Source organism: Acartia tonsa, chromosome 9 (assembly GCF_053477335.1).
Source record: "Acartia tonsa isolate MP-2025a chromosome 9, ASM5347733v1, whole genome shotgun sequence".
NCBI classification, from domain to species: Eukaryota; Metazoa; Arthropoda; class Copepoda; order Calanoida; family Acartiidae; genus Acartia; species Acartia tonsa.
Window position 1 is genome coordinate 33,132,374 of NC_137268.1, and position 26,136 is coordinate 33,158,509.

A 26,136-nucleotide genomic window follows, 5' to 3' on the forward strand; every position below is an offset into this window, starting at 1 on the left:
AATCTAAAGCAAGGTCGATTACGTTTTACAGCAGCTAAGCTATTTGAAATATTAGGGGCAAACCAAAATAAGGGGTTAAAGAGGGGACAGACCGACAGTCAGAGTCACTTTTAAAGAGTGGCTGTTCTTTTAATTTACTAAATGTGGTTTTGACTGGTTTTTCAATTGTGACATATTAATGAATGAATTCAATTGTTTTGTTTTCTTCACATACGCACATAAGTTGGGACAATAAAACCAATTTCTAAACAGTGAACACTGTTTTTCTCAGTATCCAGTATCCCTCGAAACCGATTAAAATTCAGGGGATAAGAACCGGTTCTAAGCCATACTGAAAAATTATGTCTAGCATCGTATTATATCCAGTTTTCTACGAGTATAAAAATGTACAATCATAAGATTAAAACCAGTTTTAATATGCCCGAACCTTCGGCTAAAAATCTTATTATTGCACATTTTATAGCCGCTATTTAATAAGCTGTTTATAATACGATGCGTAAAATAACTATTCTAGATTTACTCTTGTGTCCATATTACACATAGTAAAAAGCACAAAAATATTTTTTTTCTTCTGAAATAATGCTTGCTACGTAATAGACCAAGTATGTAAGCGTCTTCAAAAACTTTAATCTTTTAAAAACCTTTATTACCCATTTAAGGTTAAGTTAGATTAAGTAGAAAAGATCCATGAATGGGCTAGCCAAATTGTTTAAAGGGATACTTGTTTATTCATTGATAATTAAAAGATTCTTTGTCTTTAGCGGGTTTAAACTGTGGAAGTCTTGTATTGTGTTTCGATGTAATGGCCTTAGGTTTAGCGTCCCAGACTTTAAATACAAAAATTATACAGAATCAAATTATGTGAGCAGGGATAGGACAATATAATACTTTCCTTCAATGTTTATTTGTTAATTCTATCATATGTATATTAGAAGCAAGAATATGGTTTAGACACTGACAGGGATCTTAAGGGATAAGAAATTTTTTTTTATAAATAATGATTAACAAAAATATTCCCTTTTGTAGATAAAATTATTGGCTGCACTGCTTAAGATTGGTACTCAAAGCTTTTAAGCCAACAACAGAGAAATGTATTTTACAATCCCATGTCTCTTCCCTCCCTAGGAGTAAATTGTTGTGATTATCCTTTTTTCCCCGAGTGGAAAAAAAACAATTTTAATAGCTAAATTGCAGCCAGAAATGACTTTATATTTGTTTATAAAATCAATATATTATTTTTTGGATGTTGCACCAGATTTTCATGTACTCTAATGAAGTGATACTCCCAGCTTTCTAAAACAATGATTCTCCCCATCCTTTACTTCGTCCCCTCCCCTCCTACTATATTAACGAACTGACCAATAAATGAGGTTCAAAATATTTTAGCAACCTTAATTGACGACAAACTTTCCTCTGCTAATATATCCACTTTTTGTAAATCGATTTTTATAAATAAATTAAATACAATGAATTGATTAATTTTCAGTTTTTGTATGTGTGTCTGCGGTTAAAAAAAAACAATCAAGTAAATATAAACAGCGAATATTGTTATTTCAAAATTAATAATTAGTTATTTATCGCATCGTATTATAGACAGCTTTTTGTTGATATTAAAATGAAAAAAAAGTTTGGTAGCCTCCCGGGGGCCGAAGGCCAGGGCTAAAATAAACTAGTATTAATTTCATGATTTAATTTAATATAAGTGTAAAATTGTCAGTAATTCGATGCTATACATGACTTTTCATGTGTTTGAACCGGTTCTAATCCACTGGATATTATCGGTTCTAAAGCTATAATGGAAATTCAAAAATTGCACGTTTTATGTAACGAACACAGACACAAACAAACAGACAAACGAACAAACGGACAGACATGTATTTTGTGGACCATCAAATTGGAAGTTTTTGAATTGGTTAAAAATTGAAAAAAATTAAGCTAAAAAACAATAATTTTTTTATGTCTGTATATTAATGTAAAACAATAGAGGGGAAAGGGGTAAACTAACTGTATGTATTCTTCCCGAGGACCCTGAACCGACATTCAATTGGATCTTTGAAAATCAACCAATAGCGTCGGGAATATTAACACAGCAAAGTTGCTACAAAATGGGTGAAAGCAATTTGCTATCAGACAAAAAATAAGTCCTTAACATGAGGATCCTGGTAGTTGTCTGGTAATACATGAGAGTAAAACATTATACATTAGGTTAAATAACTGTATAACCCCATCGCAACCACCTTGTGCAACCTTTCTATTGGGTCATTGAAAATCAACTAATATTAACACAGCCAAGTCGCTTCAAAAGAGAAGAAAGCAAATGGCTAGCAGACAAAAAATGTCCTTAACAGGAGGATCCAGGTAGTTGTCTGGTTATACATCTATACTATAGATTTATTTTCTGCATTGTAAAAACATAGTAAGATATTAAATCTGAGTTTTGATCTTTTTATGTTTGATTAATGTTTGTATAATTCTAAATTATACACCATTACACCATATATGTAATAATCTAATATTTATCATTTAATATTTTATTATAAAAAGACAGTTTATCATTTTTCATTATTTAACTACTTTATAACTCGAATTTAGTTTATTTTCTTAGATTGTTTTTACCATTTTTTCAAAAGCAGAGCCCATGTAAAGTTTTGTCAGGTCATTATTTAAAATAAATGCTACTTTTTTTCTAGTAAATCAAAAGCTGTATTATAATTGGAAATACCCATAGTTTAAAAAAATAATTTAGGTGTATTTCATAGCTGCAAATAAGTACAATATAATGTAAAGCCATTTTTAAAAGCGAAGCTTTTCTATAATTAGGTTCGGTCCGTCCGTACGTCCGTCCGTCCGTCACAGAGAGTTAGCTCTTTTCGTTAATATAAACAGGTTAGAATTGTCCTATCGATTCCAAACCGTGCATGATGATTCCTATAGTAGTTAGGTACAATAAGGAAAGCGTAGCAACTCTATAAACAATACCAGAATGTCCGTACGTCCATTTTAAACATGTCGATTTTTAACTTTTTTGACAACAAATTTTGGATGTTAAAATTATCCGATTCTTCTGATTTTTTGAAAACTGATTCCTATTACAACAAGGTACAATGTTATAAGCGAAGCATTTCTATAAACAAGTCCCAAAAATGTAAGTATGTCCTTAAACAGTATCATCTATATATGCAGTTTTGCAACAAATTTTCTTAAAATATTGTTTGTACTGATGCATTAATATTCTGCTAATTCAGTTCTGACAATCTACAAGTGTTAATGTTCGTTTGTCCTTCCATTTAAGAGCTTCGCTTTTATTGATGTTATCATCCTTGTTTTGTATCAAGTCATAAAGACTCATTAAAACGCGTATTTTGCTGAAAATCCTTTTCCTTCCTACCCCCCCCCCCCTAATAAAAATGTATTGCCCTAACATTTTAGTGTATTCAAAAACAGCAAAAATATATTTATTTTAAAAAGCATATATAATGATTGAGGTACAATATAGCTAAAAAGGGTATGAGTAGATAATTATAAAGAAAACAATATTATGATGCATGTCATATTTGTTGGGTTATTTATATTTAAAAAAAAACACATTTTTGATTTGAAGAAAAGTGAAGTCTTTTAGCTGGCAAGAAAAAATTTATGGTTGGGTTTTTATCAGGAATCTTAAAGAATAAGACTATGGATGATAAATTGGTGTACACCTCCAGTAATGAAAAACAAAACTATCCCTTCTGTAGATTAAAATTAATTGAAAAGTTTGGATACTGCTAATTTGAACTAACCATTTGAAGAGGAACTCAAAGTTTTTCAGCCAACGAATAAATGTGTTTACAACCTGAGTTTCGATCCTGAAGAATATTTTGAGCCAACAAATTGAGAAAGAGTTATAAAACATTAGATATAATTTACGATCCAATGTGCCTTCCCTCCCTCCCGGGGCTGCATGAACCTAAAATTTGTATGTAAAAGATCACAACCTTTTGTAAAAAGGTCAGAAAAACATTTCAATAAAATCTCAACAATATTTCTTACATCCAATTTTTGGGTATAATCCCTCGAATATGAAAGTGGAAGAAAACACCCCCCGGCCCTTATAAGAATGGATATAGTATACGTGGATATATATCAACAAGGGAAAATTTGTCCTAAATTTAGGTTTCTGATATGGACCTCATTAATAGGTCAGTCTAGTCGGAGGGGACGGGATGGAGTAAAAAGGGTAGATAGAAGGTACAGTTATTTTAGCCAGCTCTGAGTATTATTAGAGTCTTTGAAAATCTGCTGCAACATTCAAGTAATTATATGTCGATTCTTACTCTGTCGAAAACCTCTTTATAGTAATTTTTTTCCAGACCTAAAAAAACTTCAAAATACGTATTACCCCTCTCCCCTACCAAAAAAAAATGGTTAGTGATCCACTTTCGGTTGAAGTGAAATTGGTAACTTTTGATCTTTTCATCTTATAATAATGTACAGAGGCCGCTGGCATAAATAGATAGATACAAGATTTTTTTTTAAATGGGTGGATAGATAAATTTTAAAATGTAAAGAGAAAAAAGTTTGTTAGATGGTTTGATTAAAAAAAATATTTCAAGATAAATTTTTTTAGAAGATATGAAACTGAATATTTGGAGAGATAAATAAAAATAGATGGTTAAAAAGATATATATGCATTTATTTAGTTTAAAAAAAGTCGCATGGGTTTATTGCTAGCTTGGTCATGATTATTAGAAAAATATGAAAAAGTAGAGTTTTGAAATTTGAGCTACTTTTAAAAAAGTAATTTTTTAGTATTTTTCTTCCTTCTTTTTTTTAATAACTCCAATATTGAAGTAGCTAAAAAAAGATATTTAAATAGATTAATAATAAAAATTTGATGATACAGATAGATAGATATTTTTATATTTGCAGGTCAAAAAGCAAATGATTGCAATAATTTTGCCAATAACCATTACCGCACACATACACACACACACACAAACACACAGACAATTACTGACTCTAAAAGGTTTCATAAAACAGCAAATCCTGTAATTATCTAAAGCATTAGAACTTTGATTGAACGACCTTTGGTTTTATGTCCTATCTCTGCAATTTCTTCATTTGCCTGACCTAACAGCATATTATATACTATTTAAGATCATGTCCAATTGCAGCTAAACATTTTAAATGGAGCGTAAATTCTTTCTATTAATTTTTGCGCTGTTTTGAAAGAAAACTGGAGCACTAAAATCTAATGAAAAGTTAGCGCCACCAGATTTTTAGATGTTCAAACAAAACAGAAAATAATTCTATACATGATTATTTTCCATGCCATTCCATCTTATTTTAGCCCTATAGAACGTCAAGAAAATACTGTCTGATGCTTAAGCCAAATAAAAATAAATAAATTGCAATGAAATATAGCCAAGAAAAAGAAAGAATTATGTAAACAGACACACATACATCCTACAGTTTTATAAGAACATAAGATTTTTTTCTTGGGGCTATAAAGTAATAGCAGCTCTTACGTTCCATAATTATACTTTTGCTAACCCCTTTTCCATTGCGACAATGTTTATAAAATACAAAACAGGATCGATTTTGTCATATAGCAAAAGCATTTTGAAATAATCTCATCATAGAAGAACGGTATATGAAAATGGCTATAGAATATACGTGGATATTATAACAGGATAAAAATTTGTCGTCATTTCAGGTTGCTAACATGGAACTTATTTATTTTTCAGTTCATTAATTTAGTAGGAGGGGATTGGGTGGATGGGAGTATCGTTAATTTACATTTTAATACAACATTACTTAATGCTTTAGAGTACAATTTTTCTACACAAAATGAAAAAAATAGATCAAAAAGTGTAAACAATTTATCTATAATAAAAAACTTAAATTTGCGGAAATGGATAACCACCCGCGTTTTTTTTTATCTGCTAATAACCGCACTCAAAAGTCGCCATTTGGCACCACAGCTATATATATTATTGCACAGGGAACAAGGGAAGCTGCTCGAGAAAACAAAATATTTTTTAAACAATCCTATTATATAAAGTAGTAAGAGTTTTTTTGTTGTTGTCTCGGGCTTTCGATTTCAATATCTAAAAAAAACTAATTGAGTTTTATTTTTTAAGAAAGCTTCACATGTGTCCCGAGACGGTTCTGACTATTTCAATTTTATATTTAAGCCTTGGAATGCTTTTAGGCTTTTATTTTTGATGCTGTACGTATTGGTGCAAAAAATGGGGACAATTTTTAAATTGATTTGACGGGGCTGTTTATTTACGTCACAAGTGAGGAGAAAGAAAAGGGAAGGAGGAAAGAAACCCCCTAGAAAAGAGATGGGGGTATGACGTCACAGGCCAAAACAATTTGAAATTTGTCCCCATTTTTTGCACTAATACAGCATCTTATTTTTCTGCCTCTTTTTGCCCATTTCAATAAGAAGCCTCTAGTTGGTAGGGGCGTTACTACTCGTTTAATATAAGCTACTACTAAAGGGCAGAATGCCTAAAACTAAAGTAAAGGAGAAAGTTAATAACAATCACAGCAAATATATTCTAATAGCAGCTCTTTATATCCTCATAAATTTACATGTATGAAAATTTAGTGGTGTGGGGTATCATATCACTTAAAATCGTGCTTATTTCTAAACATCAAAGCTACTCCAAAAATCCGTGATAAAATTATTATCAATTATGGAGTATGGTAGGTATATGATTAATAAAAAAAACCGGACACTATAAGTAATTTGATGTGCATACAATGACAACAAGCCAAATCACAGTGCCAAATGATCAAAACCGCATATCAAAGTCATAAGACAATGGCCGATAAATTAATGTACATCCCCAATGATTATAAACAAAATTACCCCATCTGTAGATTAAAATCAATCATCCCATCAAAATTCACTAAAATCCCCCAAGTTGTTCAGGCACCTAATAAGAAAACGTCATTAAAAAACTTTTGGTACAAGCGTAATATACAGCCCATTGTCCCATCTGCCTCTAAATTTTGCTGTTTTGCAATATGTTACAATATGCGGAAGTAAATGCACACCGAGTGCTTCAGAGTAATTGAATTAAAACAAGCACTATAAATCAGGGAGCGAGAGGATATTGAGCTGTTTATTACACTAGTTTTCTTATACGTTAGCTCAACAACTTTATTGACTTTTTGATCAAATATTTTTGGTTGGTTCTTTAAGTTAAGTACCCAAACGTTTCAACCACCAATTGTAATCTACAGAAGGGGTAATTTTGTATCTCATCACTGGGGATGTACATCAATTTATCGGCCATTGTCTTATCCCTTTAGATTCCTGAATATAAATAACTGCCCTATACTGCCTGCAAGTGTTTTTTTTAGATTACAATTTTGATAGAATTGCGCTTTTAGTAGAACATGGAACCATACATCCATAAAAGCGTAGCTCACAAACTAGAAAATCCATGACAGTCCATTAAAATTAAAATAAATTTATACATACTCTATAATACAAACGGTCATCAATCCAAAATACGGAAAATATTCTCATTTAACTCTAAAATAGCAAAAGTGTGACATCCTTGTATTAAAGTAACAGGATGTCTATGTGTGTGCTTGTCTATCTTTAGTTAGCTAACCACTGAACCAATATGGTTCTCCTTTACAGTATAGATTTGTATAGGACCAGAGGGAAGGTTTTTTCCCCAGAGAACACAAAAGAAACATCATAGCAAGTAATAAACAATCAGACAATTTTTTATTCCTAAATCTCTTCTCTATATGACATACTAGCGGCTTCGCCCCTAGCCTCTATGGGCTTTGCCCCAAGAGGTTTTATCAAACTAATTTTTCGTGTTTTAGATTTTAAATAAAATTTTTCAAAAAAATTGGGGGGGGAATTTTTTAATTTTTGGGGGGGTTATGGGTGTCCCACCCTCCAAGAAAATAGTTATAAACCTTCCTGGGACCTATGATTAGCTACCCTGTAAAGGAGAACCCGATCGGTTTAGCGGTTAGCGAGATCCTTCGCTACAAACAAACAGACAGACAGACAGACAAACAAACAGACAGACAGACAGACATACAAACAAACATGGTTCTACTTTGTATTATAGATTACCATTGTGACGAAGAGACATAGTGACGTATACACCATTTTTATGTAAAAAGAAATATTTATAACAATGTACTAGAATTACAAATAACTATTCCTAAAAAAACATGTTTCAATATTTTCAAAATAAGTATTTTTATTATAACCTAAATAAACACCTTTATATCAAATGTTAAATTTTGCGATTCAGTTATTTGCGGACTTTTAAATTGAAGTTAAACCTGTCGTGTCTATATTTAAAGTATATCTGTAACCTTAATGCTAGTAAATTTCTATTTAAGATTAACTGTTATACATTTGATTTGATGTATGGCAAGTTCTTAAAATTCTTGTAGTCGTGTTATTGCTTTTCTCCTCTTTCTAGCCCCTACTGGGGGCTCTACCCCTGCAGGGCAATCCTTAACATTTAACTAACCTAACCTAACTAAAATAACTTTTCAAAAGCTACAGTAAAAATGCGACGAAACCTTCTACTTCGTTTTCTTTCCATGATCTTCTCTTATAAAATCTCACAATGAATAGAAAAAAAGTCTCAAATGCCGTTTGAAAATTTAATAATTAATTTCCAAACCTTTCATAATTGTAGTAGCGCAGCTAATTTTTAAAAATGCCATATCTGCACCGTCTGTACGTTCTTCTAAGTGATTTACGAAATTTCAACAAATGAAAGTGGCTACTTGACTTTCAATCTTATAAATTTATTATCATATCATTTAACCTACATATGTAATTGTAAAATATTTTTTTGAGATGACAAAAATATTTTTTTTCAGATTTGACTCTAAAAAGACAAACTATACTTGCTCTTTTTTGGTTGTTATGTGTCATCAACTTGGTTTACTGTGATAAAAAAAGATGTTTTAGTGAAAATATATTTTTAAGAGAAAACTAGAATGACATCATAGAAGATATATTTTATCAGTTTTTAATAGGTAAGCATTTTTTTTATATGAAAAGCAATAATGTGGATTTTATTGAATATAAAATAAAATAATTCCTTAGAAATTTATCATAATGAATACGTTAATGTGAACATTATCGTATAGGAATAGTTTGTTATAATATCGCATGGCTTATATTTGGCTTAATAACCAGATCCAGGTGGCTTCTATAAACTAACGTCTAGTTTTAAAGCGCAGCTTTTCTATTATTAGGGTCAGTCCGTCTGTCCACAATCTATCAGTCCGTCCATCCGTCTGTCTGTCAGTGTGTTCGTCTGTAACGGTTAGCTCGTTTCGATAATTTAAGTACGTTAAAATTGTCCTGTTGGTTTCAAACTTTGCAGGGTGATTAATGTAGTAGTTAGGTACGATAAAAAGACTTATCATATGAAAACATATGGAATCAAATAAATAGTACAAAATTTTATTATTTTCCTAGAATGTATGTTCATGATGTAGGAATAAATACATTAATTATGGACAATCTACAGAAAAAAATCCTCTAACTTTTGTGAGAAAAGTATCAGAGTTTACACTTTGTACTTATGATATGGAATAGTTATTTATCGCATCGTTTTATAGACAACTTTTTGTGGATATTAAAATAAAAAATTAAGACCAGTTTTGTTAGCCCCCGAGGGGCTAAATTTCAGGGCTTACAGACTTGTATTAATTTTTATTGACAAATTGTTTGTAATACAATGAAATATATGATTTTTCAGTAGACGTTCTTATTCAGCGGATATTAATTGGAATTAAAGCCATACTGGAAAATGTATTTTTTGACGTGGTTTAATGTAAGTTAAAATTTCGACAAAACAACGTAGTCTAATATTGAATTTCTAAGACGAGTTAAACAAAAAAATATTTATATCTCCCTATGACATCTTTTCGCGTATAAAGAAACACTTTGCTTATGTAACAAAATGCTGAATGTATGTCCCTCCTAGGATATAAATAGAATTAGACCACACGTCATAAGAAAAGTTATAATTGGATTGACCAATTGATTTATATTAGCGCAGCTACTCTATAACTAATTAATGTGTGTGTAACTATGTCGCTGTTTTGTTTATTGACAGATTTTTAATTTTTAAATGTAGATCGTTTCATTCTAAAAATACTGAAAAAAAATATAAGTAACTTTTATTGTAGCCTGCATTTTTTCGGCCCTAGTGTCTATGGGTTTAGTATTTGAAAGAGGAGGGTGGGGCATAGAACTAGCCTAAAACCACCCGTAGATAAAGCGAATTTTCCCTTAATGGTTAAATTAAATTAGCAAAATCTTTAGCAAAAATACAAAATTGATTCTATTCATAATTTGAAATCTTTATGAAGTCAAAATGCGAAGTTTAGCTTTTCTTTTTATTGAAATATTTAGGATGGACGATAAATAATCTTCTATTCACATATTCCTGTGTTCTTATATAAAAAGTCAGAGAAGTTAAGTTTTTTATTGTACTTTGGAAAGTTTTTAATAACCTTATATTATTCATTATTATTATTATTTTCAAGAAAAATACACAAAAAATGTAGGAATCTAAAGGGATAAGATAAATTTTTACATCCCCAATGATGTTACACACATTTACCCCTTCTGTAGATTATTATTAGTGGTTGAAACATTTGGACACATAACTAAATGAACCAACCAATACAAATTTAATAAAAGTTCCCAAGGTTGTTGTTTTGACTAATTACTAATAAAACTTTTGTTATTTTGTGGACGTTATCATCCTCGTTAATTATTCTGCTATTGATTTTAAATTCTGCTTATAATAGTAAATAGAATAATATATTTATAAAAAATATGAATATTTTTTAATGCGAAGCAACGCTATAACAAACAATGTGTGTTAGTTCACATGAATGTCCGTCAGTATGTTTGACTATCCATAAAAAAGATTTATTGTGAATATTTCTCTGACCACTGAACAATGTCGACTGTCCTACATTCTAAGCCTGTCTGTTGAAAATTGTTTCTCTTAGCTGCTATAACATGTAGATGACTAATTCAAACTTTGGCTAATTCATTTTCTTAGTCAATTATAAGTTTCATTACTTATGAAAATCTAAATCCTTGTTATAAATATTATTTTTATAATACAGCTTTTCAAAGTAATAATAATAACCAGAATTTTCCAATTTCAATTTTAATATTCACTTACCTACAAAAAAGATAATACAATTAAATAAAATTAGAATCATGAAAATTTTAATTGGGTTTTTAATAATATTCTTAAATATTAAAAATTTGAGGACTTGATTATAGAGTATTTTTGCTTTTAACAATGTGACTAATCGTCCTAGGAATAATCATTCCATAATATAATAATGTATAAAGTTAGAAATAGCTTGACTTGATTAAAATTAACGATTAGACCAATCCATGACTAACAGCAGGGAACTAAAGGGATAAGAAAATGGCCGAAAAATTGATATACATCCCCAATAATGATGAACAACATTACCCCTTTTATAGATTTCACTTATATGTTGTTACTCAATTGAATAAACTAACCAATCAAAATTCGATAAAAGTCCCAAAAGTTATTAAGCCAAAGAAAACGTTATCATGAAACTTTTGGGACATTTGTAATAAACAGCCTAATGTCACCTCCATCCCTGGAAATCTTAGCACTTTAAAACTACTGAAGGAGCAATTAGTAAAAATGCTAAGATTAAAATAATACATTAGTAAACAATAGTTCCTAATGGTTTATCTAATGTGTATTTAAAAGGTACTTTATGCTCAGTGAGGGATGGAACAATAGAAGATAAATTAATCTTCCCTCCCTTATTTGTTTAAATGCATTTCTTACTAAAAATGGAAATTAAAATATAAATATCTAATATTTTTAAATAATGGATATAGAATACGTGGATATTGAGAGCGATTTGTTCATACCCTGATACCCTCCTCCTCCCCATTTTGTCTTACCCTCCCCTAGCAATGGAGGAACGTCTTGACCAATATCTGAGAACTATATTAGCAACCTTATTAGATGACAAAATTCACCTGTTACAATATCATTTAATTTATATCCTAATACGGAAGATTCTTTTTTTATATTCCGTTTTCCTTTCCTTGTTTAAATGAACTTTCTATCTTTATATGTGATAAGTTAATTGTTCTGCTAAATTGAGTGGTTAAAAATACTTTTCTCTACTTAAAAGACTAATCTTAGTATTTTTTATCATAAAAAACAAGGATGACAACATCGATAAGTAGAACACCATAAAAAATTATGGATGGACAAACGTACTAATAAAGAAAATATCTTCTACATATTTTTTCCCATTATACTAGGACCGTTTTAAAAAAGCAATTTTGTCCACTTTGTACAATTCAAATGACCAATGATAGGCCAGTATAAATTTTGATTGACCAATGGTTAAATTTATTCTGGCCAATCATTGGTCATTTGTATTGCATGACGTCATTTTTTATAGGTACTTTAAGATACTTCTTCTGCCAAAACTTTACAGATGAAATATCCTAATTTAAGAGATGCTTAATGTTTTCAGCCACTTAACTTGTCCAAAGAGTTAAATTTAATAGTTGATATGGCAGTTTTTAAATTGCAACTGCTAAAATATTTTGCCATGTCATTTTTTGCACTATCCTTATACTAAAGTAACAGGATGTTTGTTTGTCTGTGTGTGTATCTGTGTATCTGTGTGTCTGTGTGTCTGTACCGAAGGATCTTGCTAACCGCTGAACCGATTGGATTCTCCTTAACAGGGTAGATTCTCATATGTCCCGGGAAGGTTTTTAACTATTTTGGGGGAGGGTACCATCACCCTCCCAAGAGAAATCACAATAAAATCGAAAAAAATTTAAATATTTTCGCCGCATAGTGTTGCTAGCGTAGTCTTGCTAGCGTAGTCTCGCTAGCGTAGTCGCGCTGCGTAGAAGCATGAATTTAAGAGCTGATAACATAGACAAATTATTTCTCAAATTAGATATTTAAAATAAATTAAAAACATTTAAATGCCACTAGAGGCCTCTAGGGGCGTAGCCGCTAGTAGAACATAATACAACAATATATGTTTCTACAGAAAAAAATGCAGTTCATAGTTATAGTTATCTAATATAAATCCCAAACATCTAGGGTGAATAAGTTTTTGAAAATAGCCGAAAACCATCTGCAGACATACATATATATTCAAGGACTAGAGATTTATCATTTTTTTGTTAAGTTTTATAAACACTTGCCGCTTTTATAAAAGTTAGGCTTCATTGAATTTATTAAACTAGAAGGGCACATAGCCAGCAGGGATATAAAGGGATAAGATAATGGCCGATATTAATATAATTAATTAATATACAACCCCTTCTGCAGATTACAATTTGTGTTTGGACACCCAACTTAATGAATCAACCAATGAAAGTCCCCCAAGTTGGAAAGGCAACGAATAAAAAAAATATTTATAAAAAAAAATTTGGGACTAGTGTTATAAACAGCCCAATGTCCCCACCCTGTATAACCAGCAACAAAATAGAAAATTTGCGGGAAAGGTCAATTTATAATCCATTGTCTTATCCCTTTATCCCTACATATAGCACATTAATTTTCTAATCTATTAAATCTAAAGCTATTAATCTACTTTTTAAAAGCGAAGCTTTTCTATAATTAGGGTAGGTCCGTCCGTACGTCCGTCCGAGATAGATAGCTTTTATTCGTTAATTTAGGCATGTTATAATTGTCCTATCGATTTCAAACTTTGCATGGTGATTCCTTTAGTAGTTAGGTACGATTTAGAAAGCGTAGCAACTCTATAATCATTACCAGAATGTCCGTACGTTAATTTTAAACATGTTAATTTTTCTATTTTTTAACAACAAATTTTTATGTGATCTAATTGTCCGTTTGATCTGATTTTTGTATATTGATTCCTGGGACAACAAAGAACAATATCATAAGCGAAGCAACTCTATAATCCAGTCCTAAAAATGTAAGTATGTCCATAAACATTATCCTGTATCCAGTTTTTCAACAAATTTACTTACAATTTTGCTTCGACTCTTATACTTTTATATTCTGATTATTCAGTTCAGTCACTATACAAGTGTTAATGTCCGTTTGTCCTACCGTTTCAGTGCTTCGCTTATGGATGTTGTCATCCTTGTCTTTTAAATGTTAGGATGTATGTTAAATCCAACGTTATAAAGTAAAGTTATTTAATATTTTGTAAGATTTCTTTTGTAAGTTAAATCTTATTCATGGACCAACCTCCCCTCTTTCAAAAACATGTTCAGGGTATCATTTAATCATCATTGGCCTCTCCCTCCCTGCGAACAAAAGATGAATGCCGCGTTGTAAATTGTGCAAAAGTTTTGCAGCATGAATAACCAACAATACCAGGCGTTAAAAAAAGTGTCTGGTAAAAAAAGGGTTTATTCCTAAAACTTCTTCATATAAAATCTTAATTCATAGAAGCGAAGCTACTCTTTAATCCACTTTGGCTGTCCGTCTATACGTATTGTGGAATTATATTTTCATTTTGTTAAAGTAAAAGTTAAATGCACAATAGTTTTTTTTCTTTAAATTAAATATTTATCCAAGAAATAATTGATTACTCATGTTTTCTTTGACCAATAGGTAAAAGTAAAGGGTTGAAAGTCCTAAAAGAATGTACCCGAAGAAAATATATTTTACCTCCAAATTCATATCAGTCAAAACTAAAATAAAATATTGATTGATATTTAAGATACATGACATTTTATTTGTTCATTGTTGAGAAGGTCTTGGGTACGAATCTAGACCATAATACGTCATACTAGAACTGTTAACATAAGTTCCTGCTACCGCAATGTCAAGCGAGTGAGACATTAATATTAAAGTAAAACAATTTAGAGGGGAAGGTGTTAGATAATTGTATGTCCCCACCACGTGGACTATTTGCCGACTTTCAATTGGGTCTTTTAATATCAGACAATAGCAATGGAAACATTGTCAATTTGCTACAACAGAGCAGAACCCGATTTGCTTGCAGACGAAAAAGGTTCCAAACACTAGATCCAGGTAGTTTTCTGGGTTATACATCTAGACTTATACATTTATTACATTAATGATAAAAGAAAGTTTAATGTATTTGCCTATAAAAAGAAACAATGTATTACCAATCTATAGAGTAAACTTTCTGATAGAGTTGTTCAATAAAAAAATGATTTTTCATTGAAAGTATGCTGTAACTTATATCAACAAAGAACCTGTTACTTTGACTTTTAGAAAAGAAGCTGGAAGCAAAATAGATTTTCTTTGCATGTTATATCTCAGCATATTTTTGGCTTTCAATAGATTTCTTCAAATCATGTTTAGTGAATATAAAAATGTATGTTCATTTAAAAAGTAAAATTGTTTTTTAAAAATGGAAGATTTTTTAAAAATCATTCAATAATATCATTGTCTTTCAGAATAACTTCAATGAAAATTATATAGGTATGGTACTAATTATATCGATAATTAGATTTATATTTAAGCTGATAGCATATCTAAAGTTTAAGTTGACATAATGGCAGATTTGCATGAACATCCAGGCAGTCAACCTTAGTCATCTATAGGAATAAGGCAATGGCCGATAGATAATGTACATCCCAAATTATGATATAAAAAAATACCCAATTAGTTGTTAAAATGTGTGGATACTCAACTTAATGAACCAACCAATCAAAATTAAATGAAAGTATGAAATTGTTAAGGCAACTGATAAAGAAAACATTATTATAAAACTTTCGGGACTAGTGTAATAACAGCCCAATGTCCCCTCCCTCCCTGAGTGAACCTGCATTCATAAACAAACCATGATACATGGATTTAGACAAGATACAAATCAGGAATGATAATTTTAGTTGAAGTGCAGCTAACCTTTTATGAAAAATTTTATATATAATTTCAAAGAACCCGGTATTAGTGTCTTAGAAATTATCTTAGTGACGTAAAAAAAATAGGATGTGTCGATACTACTAGGATTTTTAAGAATTGTTAATATAGGCCTGAAATCAAGATTTTTTGTGCTTTTAAAAAATATTAAAAATATTTCTAAAAATTCTACATTATTTTTGCTCACTTTTAAAAAACAAAATCAACTTTTTTTTATTTTTTTTTATAAAATTATCTTTCAAAATTGAAATAAGATCTATCAGCTGATATTGTACTTCTTACATAACTCAAGAGTTGACTTACAATGTGTAAATATTTTATAGATTATTTAGCAAAATAATAAAAAACCTATATATAATTTCGTGATTAATAATTGGCTTAATCTTACATTAAACATTGAATGATTTTAAATAATTTTCAAATATTTGCTTTTATAATTCTACTTATTGTATAAACCCCTCATAAGTTAGCGCAAAATGCTATATATTTTATCACATATGAGCTATTTTTTAAGCCAGCTTTTTAGTCAAAATTTCAAACCAATAACAATTAAATCAAAAGATATTAGGTTAAAACTATATATAAACGAGAGTAAAGAAATAAGATATTGCTATCAACAACAACAAAAAAGGGTTTTGTCTAGTTTTTGGTAAAAATAACGCATATTTATCATTTTAAATTAAAGCTATCTTTTCAAGATTACATCTATAAATTCGTCTGTATTTTATAACTTATACCTGTTACCATGAAAAATCAATTGATTTTCCATAATAATTTTATTTCTATATTAAATTTAGAGACAGCTAATTTTTCTTTAAATATAATGAGATGTTTATCAGAAATTTTTAATTAAGCATAATAATGTATATATAAAAAAGACAATTACGAATAAAAACAAAACAATCAATTATTAGATTATTTATATAAATAAATTTAACGGAATTTGAACGTAATTGTTAAAAAAGCTAGCTTAAACAGTTTTGCCATTAAAAAATAACCTTCTTTATGAATGGTACATTCTAACAAGGGTAATGCTATCCAGTAGAGCAAAATATTTAACAAATATGTCTTTAAATAATCAGTCTATTTAACAAATATCTTTTTAAAATGCATAAGTTATATTACCTCTCACAAGATTGTTTAGTCCTTTGACACTGTACATAATTATTATTTGATTGATCTATCCTTAATTTTTATTCATATTCAATTTTATTGTTTGTATATAAATATTTAATACCTGTATTATAATACGGTTATTATTTTTTTTGCTATGTTTTTATAAAATAAATATCTAAGCAAATGTTACCAATTCTTATAATTATCTGGAATTGAAAAGAATTACTTTCATTCAGTTGCTAAAAAGAGGAGAAAAAGAAATGTATTGAGTCAGATAGTAGCCTTAACCTGTACAGCTTTACATTTATTTCATAGATAAATTGAAATTGAAATTAGATAAAATTATTAATTGATTTTAGATTATTAAACAAGACATGTTAGAATTATCCTATCAATTTCAAACTCTTCATGATGATTCCTATGACAGTTAGGTATAATTTTGAAAGCAACTCTATCATTGTTAACAGAAAGTCAGTACGTCCATTTAAAACATGCTTTGTGTGTTTTTTGGCTGCTATTGAAGAAAGACAACTGAAATTTTAAGTGAAAAGGTCTTTTAAGAGGTGTTTTAATGTATTTTTCTTTACAGTAGCTTTTGATGGATTATTTTAGGTTAGGTTAGGTGATTGCCCTGCAGGGTTAGGAAAATGGCCCCGCATGGATAGAGCCCCCCCCCCCCCCGCAGTGGCTAGAAATAGGATAAAATCTACTGTGAAAATACCAAGAAACGTCCCTTAAGAGGCATTGTCATGAAAGGGACTATACCCAAGATATATGTGCATCTACTTAACGACTTCCAAAATTTGAGGGTGCCCTCAAGTAATCACCCCTTCCCTCCCCCCCCCCCCTGCATCTACTCTATACATTATTTTGTCTGTCTGACTGTCGGTCATGCTTAAAAAACCTTATTGTTGGAGAAATGTTATTTTCACGACTGCTTTTTTAGATAGCCAGCTGTAAGTTTTAGTCAAGATACCTTATATTTATACAGATCTGCTCCATATATTTATTGTCTGTCTGTCTGACAGATATACTTAAAAGGACAATTTAGTTTTAAAAGAAAAAAATTTAAAAAATGTTGGTGGTTTTTTTTCTAAGCGCGTGAGGGTGCAGTTACCCTATCCTAAAATAGTTAAAAACCTTCCCATGACCTATGACCTATGTCCCTGCAAAGGAGAAGCATATTAGTTAGGAAGATCCTTCCATATAAATAGACACACACACACAAACATTCTTTTACTTTGATATAAGGATTAGCATTTTGTTACTGTATCCTATTACTAGCGGCTACGCCTTAGAGGCCTCTTGGGGCACTTGAGGAGGAGAGAGTCCAATTTAATAAACCAATTTATTTTTCTAGATTTTAAAAGAAAAAGACAAACAAACAAACAAAGAGATAGACAAACAGACATCCTGTTACTTTATTATATCCTATTATATAAATTAGTAAGCTAAGCTTTTTTTGACTGTAGCAACGGATCTTGTTAACCGCTGAACCTAAAGGGTTCTTCTTTACAGTGAAGCTTATTATAGGTATAGAGAAGTTTATAACTATTTAGGAAGAGGGCTCTGCACTCTCCAAAAAAAATAACACCTAGAAAAAAAGTACCATCTCCGCAATTTTACTTCTTTGTTTTAAAACTTAAATTGAAAATTGGAAGAATGAACTTTCCCCCTTACCACCCTAAAAGCTTCTAGTGATGTTACTGCTAGTGATAATATATTATAGTTTATATCAACATAATATGCGGATTTTAAGAAAAATTTAATCAAATATGCGGACTTTTTTCATTTTTTTTGACAACATTTATTAGACATATTAGAATTATACTATTGATTTCAAATTTTGCACGGAAGTATGTCCTTTTACTGTATGCTATATTTACGCAATTTTGCAACAAATTTATGTGCAATTTCATTTAGACTTCAAAATTAATATTCTGCTTATTAAGTTCTGACACTCTAGCTATTGTGCGTTTGTTCTACCTTCTGATTTTTGTGCTTCGTTTTTATGGATGTTGTCATCCTTGTCTAGAAAATACAAATTAATTAATCTATGGTAGAAAGTACAGAGAGTATAAATTATTTCCTACATTTTCTTTATCAATTATCAATTATCAATCACCTCTATTATCCATCTCTTTTTTAGGGGTTACCTTTCCCACCTCCCCTCTAATCCCTCGTTTTTAGTTACGTCACTAAGATAATTTCTAAGACACTAATACCGGGTTCATTTCAAATATATAGACCTATCTTACGGGTTTTTATATCATCATATATGTATAACTTAATACAATAAAGCTAAATATCCAGCAATATATTTAAGGAAATTGTCCTTTTAGGTTATATAGGTCTCAAAAGAAATGACACTAAAAAACTATCTTTCAAAAAAATTATTTTAAAGCAAAAATGAAATTGTCACTTAAAACCACTTTCTCCTTTTATTAGGATACGTTTGCCCTTGCGGCTATGGGCGAAGCCACCAGGGTAAGTAAAAAGTTGGTACATGAAAAAATTTGATATAAACTATAGATTAGCTATAGCACAAAAAGTGACCTATCATCTAGGTACATTGTAGTTACAAGTACATACGCGCTGTAAAAAAAAATGGTCAAATATTTAAAACTTTCATTACAATTTAGTTAGCAGAAGGGACTGCAAATTTGGTACCCAAAGTTTTTAAAGTTCCTATCTTATTCGTTGGGTACTTAATAGCTTTAATGGTAGTCATCATTGGGGATAGTTATCAATTTATCGTCCATTAGCAGTGGGTTCGCCTTTGTAGAGGGGTGTGAGATAGGGTGAGGGGAGAGGAGGGGAACAAAAATGTCTATATTCTAGGAGGATAAAGTTCCCAACCCTCTGCCAAATAGCCTAAAACATTCCTTGATTGGTTATAAGATTTTGATGTGTATTAGATCTAAACAAACTAAAGTGCGAGTAAATTACAAATATTATTTTATTTGAAGGATTTCTAACAGTGTAATATAAAAATACAAAACATGTCCTAAAGTAAATACTAATATACTAAAGTTTAATAAATACAATTTTTGAATTTTCTACTTGATATATAGAATAAAAAAGATTTTATTTAAATCCCGAATGCAATTGATTTAATGAATGCAGAAACGAACCTCAACACAACGAGTCAAATCATCAGGGAGGAAGGGTACATAGGACTGTAAAAAAATCCGGTACTGAAACAAATTCTCTTCATCTTCAGTTAGAAACTTTGGGGATTACATGATTACATCTTCATTTAGTAGTTTAAACTAACATTATCTAAACTTTTCTGCCAATAATTTTAATCTACAAAAGCTGTCTTTTGTTAATCATAAATTGGGGTGCGCGTCAATTAATCGTCCATTGTCTTATCCCTTAATATCCCTGCAAATCATGAAGTTTATAAGGGTCAAAAGATGCTTTGATTCGGGGAGCAGGGATAATCAAGAAGAAAATATATTTCAACAAGATAATTATATGCCGCTAATTATGTTTCTCGTATTCATTCGAATCCGATGGTTCTCATCGATACGAAAAAAACTATGTCTAGCATCATATTATATCCAGCTTTCTACGGAAATAAAAAAGGTACAATCATAAGATTAAAACCAGTTTTTTAGCCCGTGCCTTTGGCACCTCGGGGCTAAAAAACTGGATTTAATCTTCTCATTTAACATTCTATATCCGCGGAAAGCTGTTTATAATACGAGACGAGAAATAACTATTCTTGCAATATGAAGTTGATTAAAGGTAGTTATAGAATAGATGCGCTGAAAAAATGCACTTCGGCAATAGTTCTTTTTAAGATAGGTTAGGTTAAGTAGACACATAAATCAATTTTTCTTCTAATATTTATCCCTTTCCCTGCAAATAAACAAATATACGAAATGCAGTGATACAGGGAAAGGTAAATGCAAGATTTATTGTTCTTCCAACTAACATCTGTATGCTGTTTCAAAAAGTAATTTTCATCACAATTAACTTCTCTGGTTCTATCAAGTTACAATTATAGTTAATTTAATGTATACTAGCCTGTCATTGGTATTTTAGTCAACTTATTGGCCTATCATTGGTCATTTGTATTGTATGCCGTTATTTATTATAGGCACTATGAAGTGCTTCCTCATTTCCCAATATTGAGGGAATATTAATTTAACTATCTCTGTGTTCCTGTAGTCTAGAGAAAGAAACATGAATTAGAATTAACCCCTTGAAACCTTTGACAAAGCCATTTGGACATGCTATCCCACCCTGTTCAGCACTGAAGCATCATGATGACTTATAATTTCAATTTATGTCGACTGAATGATATTTAGGAAAGGTGCTGATAAATTTTCCACTTGTTGCCATTGAAGCTGATAAATGCATTGACATTTTGTCCAATAAAAAGCTTTATCATTTTAGAAACATAAAGGGATAAGATATTGGCCGATAAATTGATGTACACCTCAATGTCAATACACAAAATTTCCTCTTCTGTAGATTACAGTTAGTGGTGGAAACGTGTGGACACTCAACTTAATATACTAACCAATCAAAATTCCTTAAAAGTACCAAAAGTTCTAAAGCCAACTAATAAAAAACGTTATTATAAAATTTAAGGGACTAGTGTATAAATAAACATCCCATAGACCCTTCTATCATGCATGGTAGAAAACTTACTATATACCTTGTTCTCACGATGAAATTATGTTGATGTAATAACAACATAACAGATTAACATGGTATGCTATTCCAAGCTATCCAAAAGGATAATAAAAACTAAAGCTCATACAACTTATCATAAAAAATAAAAAAAATTAAAAATTTAGCGGATTTTTTTATTAAAGTGTAGAATCAACTTCCAACATAATAGGCAAGATATATTTTTCAGTTCCTAATTGCCGTTAATTTATCGTAAATTGAAAAAAAATTAAATATAATAGAAGATTTTGCTTAATTTTTGACACACCAAAAAGAAATACCTAGCTTGCATGGTAAATAAAAGTACGGCACAAGATAAAAATGTAAGTTTTAATACCCAAATTACAAACAGAATTAATTGAGAGTAAGAAAAAAAAACTGCCAAGCCTTATTTAAAAATTATAAAAGATGTCTTTAAATTATTTCTACATTAAAAACAAATCAGCCAAAATCGCAATGGTATGGTAAAGTAGCAGGACCTTTTTGTTTATTTGTTTTGCAAGTAAGATCTTTTAAACAGCACAACCAATTTTAGTTGCCCAGGGCAGGTTTTAAGCAATTTCGCGGAAAATATGCAAACTACTCCCCTACCTCCTTCAAGATAAAGCCCCATTTACCCCCTCTTTAAAAGAATATGGGATTAGGCTAAAGGCGAAGCCACAAGCTTGCTATAAATAAACTTACAAAATGTTGGTTAAAAAAGGTTACATAAGGGAATATAGAATACATGGTTTGTTGCTGTTTACGTAGATAAATTCTAAAATTAGAACTCTCTTTAATTTTATTTTCCTCTGTTATTTTTCATTTTCAGCTTACTATTTTTCCTCTAACTTTTCCTCCTTTATTTTGTATTTTAAAGAAAATTCGGGTATAGTCCCTTTTGCGACAAAGCCTCTTAAGGGGCATTTTTTCGTATTTTCACATTAGCTCTTGATGGGTTATTTTAAATTAGGTTAGATTTTGTGATTGCCCTGCAGGGTTAGAGCCCCCCCCCCCCCACAGGGGCTAGAAATAGGAGAATATCTACTGTACATTACGTAAGAGGAATTGTCACGAAAGGGACTATACTCGAACATTTTCTTATTTAGCTTAAAAACTTTGGGTACTACTTGTATAAATTCTTGATTGGTTGGTTTAAATTATCACTGTCCAAAGTTTCAACAAATAACTCTAATAAAAAAGTAATTTAGTTCAAAATCATTGTCTTATCCTTTTAGATCCCTGGATAAACAATAGGGTTGGGCCGAATACTTTTTTGGACGGAAAACGAATACCGGATATCCGGCTTATTTATAATACCAGGATATCTGGTATCTGGCCAACGCCAGATATCCGGGAAATTAACGGATGTCTGACCGTGTAACCGGATATCTAGCATAAGAAATCAGCCGGATATCTGGTTATTCGGATAGTTTCAATATCTACCCTAATAAACAATATAATATATTAGTAAAGTTTTATTAGGAAGATGATGTTTGTAAATGTAGGGTGAATGACAATGTATTTATTGTACTTTTCTTTTCGTCGTACGTCATTCAATATCTTTGGGATTCCCATTTTAACATGTTTATTCATTAGGAAGGATAAGGAAATTAAATCCATCCACTAATTGGCTGGGACTTTGTACATATAACAAGGATGCCAACATCCATTATAGCGAAGCTCTGAAATGGTAAGACAAACGAACAATAACACTTATAGAGTGTCAGAACTAAATAAGTCTAAACTAAATTATAAGTAAATTTGCTGCAAAACTGATTAAATACATGATACTGTATAAGGACATACTTCCATTTTATGATTTGATTATAAAGATACTTCGCTTATAATATTGTATTTTGTTGTAATAGGAAGCAATATACCATAAACATTTTTTAAAAGGTCGTACGGGCATTCTGCTAACGATTATTGAGTTGCTACGCTTCCTAATTGTTGTAGGAATCATCATGGAAAGTTTGAAATCGATAGGGCAATTCTGACCTCATTAAATTTACGAAAAGAGCTAACATTTTCGGACAGACAGACAGACTATCCCAAATTATATAAAAGCTTTACTTTTAAAAATTATTATTAAACCATCTCTCTAAAAATAAGTTTTATATGATTTTCAACTAAATTATGAAGTTTTAGAGAGATAAAAAGATACAAATAATCAAAAAATTTATTTTCATAATTTATATGTTTTTTTTAATCTTTTATAACAAGCTTTATTTTTAGTTAAGTACATTTTCCTTTTATTTGAATCCAACGTAAATATAAATTGTGTTAAAAAATACAAACCAGCTAATTTTATTATTTTTTGAAAACAAAATGTATTGTAATATTGTAAGAGAAAAATTACATGGTATTTACGTTGAATTTTGCCCTAATAGTAGAAACCTCTATCTACAGTACTAAGGTTAATGAGGTTACAGTCTTATTGTAGAGTAGCTGCAGGTGAAACTTTGAAACATAATCATAAGATTAAAGTAATATAACAGAGGGGGCAGGTGTTAAATTACTGTCTATATGGTGCATGCAACCCTCTGACGATTTTCAACATGGTCTTTAAATAACAGCCAATAATATCGGAAATATTAACCCAGCCAAGTCACTACAAAAGAGTAAAAAGCAATTTGCTAGCAGACAAAAAAGTTCCCCACCACTTGAACTAGGTAGTTAGCTTGGTTATACACCTATATTTATACATTTATTGACATAAGAAACGAGCTTTTCATGATTTTTAAGCTTGTATAATAAGAATCGGTGACATTTATCTTTTTAAAGCTAAACCATTTGGTTGACGGCCTTTTTAGTAAATATGGTATCAATCATTATTTTAACAGGGACTAAATTTCTTAGCGTTCCATCGATTATCTATCTTTCAGTGATATCCTATTCACTGTCAATTTGGACCATTTAACCTTCCTCTTTCAAATTCTCAGTAGATAATGTTAACAAAAATCTGTCAAACAGCGCGAAAAAAATGAGCTTTAACGAACATTGGCAGTCGAAAAGCCCATTGACTGCTTTTTAGCCGCTAATTTGGTTATATTCATAAATTAATTTATTAAAAGGGACATCACAAAAGAATTCCACTAATTATTAGGCATAATTTGATGATTTTTCTTATTGTGGAAAAAAGGGTGTATATTAGTATAAGCACATTACAAAAGTTTAACTTTAAATTGCTGAAAGATTTTTTAAAAAGTACCATTTGAAATATAAAGGAATATGGTCAATAATCTATCTTTCTTTCTCTTGCTTTGTATAAAAATCTTGTTTTTGAATATTCTAGTTTCAGACAAATAATACGCCATAAGATAACAAAAAGTCCTTGGACGGGCGGACTACTAGCGATACTACTTTATAATTATATACTAGCTCTTTAGCCCCTTGTCTATAGGGGACTGTGGGATAGAATGGTTATGAAAATAGCCTAAAACCACTAATAGACATTCATAAAGCTTCCCTGAAGTGAATAACCAAATCGAAGCAGCAATTCTTAAAAACTGAAGCTTCAAACAAAAAAAGTGTGATTTTTTTTTGAGGATCAATTATATAAAACTGTATTCTGAGATATAAGTTACTTGTTTTTTAATTCTTAAATGATTGTCTGCTATTTCAAAACGGTTTTTTAATCAATGCAGATTCTCAACAATTTGAATTGACAATTAGCCGCCCGTCGTCTTTAGTTTTGTTTTCTACATATCTGGCTCCCCATACCAATCTCAGTAGGCTATCATGAGAGAGAGAGAGTGTGAGAGAGAGAGAGAGAGAGAGAGAGAGAGAGAGAGAGAGAGAGACGCGAGATGGAAAAAATCTAAGAACAAAAAATCTTGGCTTTAAAAGTATCTTAGATTCATGGCTACCCTTAAAATCGACGCGTCTGTCTGTCTAACTATTATATATTCTATGTATCCTATAATGTAAAGTGGTAAAATTTATAAATGGTTTAGGTTGGATTTAGGCTATTTTTTCTAACCTCACTCGTTCTCCCAGAGAGGTTAGGGGCGAATAATATGCTTTAAAGTTTGATACATGTTGGCATGTTGGCTTAATGCCAGTTTTACCTTTTTGTTAAAGCCACAATTTTATAATTGTAACCTTAATTTTTTTATGTCATACTCTTCTAATTTTGAATTTCTACATGTAACGATATCTGTTAAAAAATTATGAGAAAAAAAAATTAAAAATGTATGGTTGCCTACCAATACAACAACAATTATCAGAGTTTTGGAGGATTTTTCTCTAAATATTAATAAGGTTAAAGAGATCAAAAAGTATCAATACATTTTTCACCCCTATGCTTTATAAAAAAAGGTCATTAAATCCACTGGACTAGAAAAGGCCTTACCTAAAAATAAAACAAATAATTAAACCATTTATAAGATCTATTCATTATTACAGCCTTACACATAAAAATTTTAAAAAA

General features: G+C 30.4%; 2 protein-coding genes across 5 annotated transcripts in view; one reads left to right on the forward strand and one right to left on the reverse strand.

Moving 5' to 3' along the window:
- Positions 1-26,136, reverse strand: part of LOC145328805 (uncharacterized) — a 243,393-nt gene that overhangs the window by 129,146 nt on the left and 88,111 nt on the right. The window lies entirely within an intron of this gene.
- LOC145328807 (neuronal calcium sensor 2-like) overlaps positions 8,864-26,136 on the forward strand; it is an 84,023-nt gene continuing 66,750 nt past the window's right edge. The window contains exon 1 of the mRNA XM_080172683.1: positions 8,864-9,024. The gene's annotated coding sequence lies outside the window, so the exon portion shown is untranslated. The remainder of the gene's footprint in view (positions 9,025-26,136) is intronic.